The sequence below is a fragment of the Nematolebias whitei genome, chromosome 1 (assembly GCF_014905685.2).
Source record: "Nematolebias whitei isolate Nwh7 chromosome 1, NemWhi1, whole genome shotgun sequence".
NCBI lineage: Eukaryota > Metazoa > Chordata > Actinopteri > Cyprinodontiformes > Rivulidae > Nematolebias > Nematolebias whitei.
In genome coordinates this window covers 41,977,361-41,981,388 of record NC_056498.1, presented here as the reverse complement: position 1 = coordinate 41,981,388, position 4,028 = coordinate 41,977,361, and the positions used below count along the sequence as shown (strand labels likewise).

The following is a 4,028-nucleotide window of genomic DNA, read 5'->3' as shown; positions in this document are numbered from 1 at the left end:
CGGTCTCTGATTGGACCAAACATCAGAACCGGTCTCTGATTGTGTCCAGGACTGTATAGTGGAACCCAGAAATTATAAATTGCAGATAATAATTTTAAAATAATAAATCAAAACTTGTTTTTAGAACTATTTGAAGTTTCGTTGTAGAACGGTTCTAACAGAACCTTCAGAACAAAGCTCCTGAAGAACATCTGAAACCACCGAAGACCTTCACAAAGACCCCACACGTCTCCGTGCGTCTCTGTGTGGACAGACTGTTTCAGGACAGCCTTGTCTTCGTGTCTTTGTGTCTCATCAGAAACAGATTAGAGAAGATTTTAACATTTAAAGGGACATTCTGTCCATTTTACCCAGAGTCACATTAAAGTCAAGTCAAGTCATCTTTATTTGTAGAGCACAATTTAAAACAGATAAACTGTTATCAAAGTGCTTTAAAGTGAGTTAATCTGCAGCTGGAGCCACAAAAACCCTTTGATCTTTAATTACAAACACATTTATTCATTTTACTTTCATCTTCATTCTATTATATTTTATGAACATGACTAAATACATCAATAAAAACAGGAGCAGAGCATCAGACATACATCAGGTGGATTAACTGATAGACTGGTTGATTGATGGTTGATTGATTGATTGATTGATCAGAACTTCTCCAACAGAGGTATTAAAGGGACATTTCACCCAAAATAAAACAAATACGTCGGACTGGAACTGATCCAGGGTCTGGTTTCTGTTCAGCTGTTCTTATCTCCACAGACCCCCCCCCCCCCCCCCCAGTGTGTGTGTGTGTTGTGTAGCTGAGTGTGTCTCAGTGTGTATCTCTCGTGTGTGTGTGTGGACTTTGTACCCGCCGTGCTGTCAGCCTTCAGCTCTGTGACCTTCAGTCAAACTTTTCTCACTTTTCCATCAAACTAAGTTTAACTGTAGGAACAGGTGCACCTGAACGCATCATGTGACCCTACAGCAACACGCGTGACCCTGCAACATGCATCCTTTCAGAATAAAAGCCTGTCAGTGCTGCTCCGAGACGGGAAACAGGAAGCAGCTGACAAACGGTTTAAAGACTATAAACTGACAAACCTGAGACCAGTTCTGGGTCCTGAGTCCACTTACCTGAGAGGTTCTGATCCGAGAGGCCGGAGATCGTCTGACTGTCCGTCTGTCTGACTGTCTGACTGACGAGGAAAGTCTTTGTCCTTCTCACTGCAGGTTTTTTATAGACCCAGGAGGAGGAAGGGGGGAGGAAGGGGGGAGGAGGCAGGGAGCGTCTGAATGTGACAGGACCAGAACAAATGAACAACACCCCCACAGGAACAGGTCTGAGAACAGGTCCAGAGCATGTTCCAGAACCCTTCAGTTCTCCTTCATGCAGCTGTTTCAATGACTTCTCTTGAACAGGGTCCTGGTTCTGGTTCTGTTCAGGTCTGACTGTCCTGGATCTCCTGGTTCTGACCTGAGGACAGTTGTGGTTCTGTTGTTTCCTCAGGTTCTGTAGATTTATACTGCACCCCCTGCAGCAGAATCATTAAAGGAATTATATGACAGCCAAACTAACAACAACAATAAACTTTAGAAACATTTTAAACAAATCGTTTCTTCATTTCTAAAGGTTCTGGTTCATTAGTTTCAGGTTCTGTAAGGTTCGGGTTCTGTGCAGTTGTCAGTGCTCCTGTTCAGCTGTTGGACCTTTCCTGACGGTCCCTGACTCTCAGAGAAGGTCAAAGTTCATCTGCAGCAGAAACATGAGACCAGATCAGAATCCACTGCAAAGGGCAGTTAACCCCCCAGATACACAAACACACACACACACACACACATGCACACACATACATGCACACACACACATGTACACACACACACGCACACATGCACACACATACACGCAGAAACCTTTCCACTCACCTTTAAGTGTTCTTCAGTTTTTATTACAGACTAAAAATAAAAACACGTCTTCAGATAGAAACACTCTGACATTTACAGTACAAGTACATATACTGTACTGCCTATAGTACTGATGGTAGGACTGACTGTAGTACTGAATATAGTACTAACTGTATTACTGACAAATTTACTTACTGTGGTACTGTCTGCCCCTCCCCAGAATCGCCACTTTAACATGGCGCAGGGGTTTGAGCACCCCTGTCATCCTGGCCTCTGTTGTTGGGGGGTCTCCCATGGCAAACAGGCCTCGGGGGAGGGGTCAGACAAAGAGTGATTCAAAACCTTGTTGAAAAAACAAATAAATCAGGAAATCTCACCCAGAAAATGGAAACTGAGGCACCTCCCTGGAGCTGGGCCTGTGTGTGTGTGTGTGTGTGGGGGGGGGGGGGGGGGCACCTGGTGCTCAATTGGCTCCTGGGACTTGGCCAGGCCAAGCCTGAAAAAGTAACAGGAAGTTAACTCCACATGGACCCACCACCTGCAGGGAGGTCCATCAAGGTTAGATGCTGTGCATGTCAGGCGGCAGGTGAAGGATGGTCCATGGCCATGCAGGTTCCTGGTGGTATAGACTAGGTCTAGGGACGAGGAAGGTCACCTCGCTGGTGGGTAAGGAGCCAGAGATGGTGAATGAGGTTGAGCGGTACCAACTAGATAAAGTTGGGCTCACCTCTACTCACAGCTTGGTCTCTGGAACCCAAGTGCTGGAGCGAGTCTGGACTCTCTCCTACTCCAGAGTTGCCCAGGGAGAGAGGCAGTGGGCGAGCGTGGGGATACTCACAAGCCCCCGGTTGAAGGCCTCGGTGTTGGGGTTTTCCCTGGTGAATGAGGTGGTTGCCTCTCTGTGGTACTGGGCTGCAGGAGGGAAGGCTCTGTCTGTTGTTTGTGCATATGCACCAAACATCAGTTTAGATTATCTGGCTTTTCTGGAGTCTCTGGATGGTGTCATGGAAGGGGTGCCATCTGGGGATTCCCTCATGCTACTGGGTGACTTCAATGCCCATGTGGGCAATTCAATTCAGTTTATTTATAAAGCGCCAAATCCCAACAAGTTGTCTCAGGACACTTTACAGGAACATTCACATAAAAGCCAGTTAGTAAAGTTCTCTATCTAAGGAATCCAGCAGACAAGTTGAATCTTGGCTTCGTTGCAGTCTCCCATCCTGAGCAAGCACAGTGGAGACAGTGGAAAGAAAAACTCCCTTTAACAGGAAAAAACCTCCAGCAGAACCAGCTCAGGACAAGAGACCATCTGCTTTGACCAGCTGGTTGAGAGGACAGGAAGGAGAGACAGAAGAACACAGAATGGTAGGTCCAGGTATAGGTCCAGGTCCAGATATAGGTCCAGGTCCAGGTATAGGTCCAGGTGTATCTGAAAGACAAAAACATGTTAATGATAGAAAAAATAATTACAAATACAAAACAGGTTGAGCAGAGTAAGTAAAGACAGTAGCAGAGTGAAAAATGTGGTCAGTTTGTCCTCCAGCAGTCTAAGCCTATAGCAGCAGAACTAAGGGACAGCTCAGGAAACCCAAGCCGACCCTAACTATAGGATTTAGCAAAAATTAAAGTCTTAAAACTGGACAAAGTGTCAGCCTCACGGACAGAAACTGGAAGTTGGTTCCACAAGAGAGGAGCCTGAGAACTGAAAGATCTTCCTCCCATTCTGTTTTTGTAAATTATAGGAACCACAAGTAAACCTGCAGTCTGAGAGCGAAGTGCTCTGTTAGGAAAATATGGAACAATAAGATCTGTAATATACCATATCATACCATTTTATTTATAGAGCACTTAAAATAGCGACAAGACCAACCAAAGTGCTGTACAGCCAGAACAACAGGTAACACACACAGCAAAATACAAAATGAGGTAAATCAGAATATAGACATAAAAACGATGCAGATAATGATGACTAACCAGTGTGGAGCATACAGGATCAAACACAGATCATCTGGTGTTGAAAGATACTGAATAGTAGTGAGTTTTTAAACGGGACTTGAAAACCGAGAGGGAGGGGGCCTGTCTGACAAGCAGAGGTAACTCGTTCCAGAGTCTTGGTCCTGCTACAGAGAAGGCCCTGTCACCTCTGC

At 45.4% G+C, this 4,028-nt stretch overlaps 1 protein-coding gene across 1 annotated transcript in view; it reads right to left on the bottom strand.

The window, feature by feature from the left end:
- eno3 (enolase 3, (beta, muscle)) overlaps window positions 1-1,215 on the bottom strand; it is a 7,414-nt gene extending 6,199 nt beyond the window's left edge. Inside the window, exon 1 of the mRNA XM_037677207.1 lies at window positions 1,114-1,215. The gene's annotated coding sequence lies outside the window, so the exon portion shown is untranslated. The remainder of the gene's footprint in view (window positions 1-1,113) is intronic.
- Window positions 1,216-4,028: the final 2,813 nt, after the last annotated feature.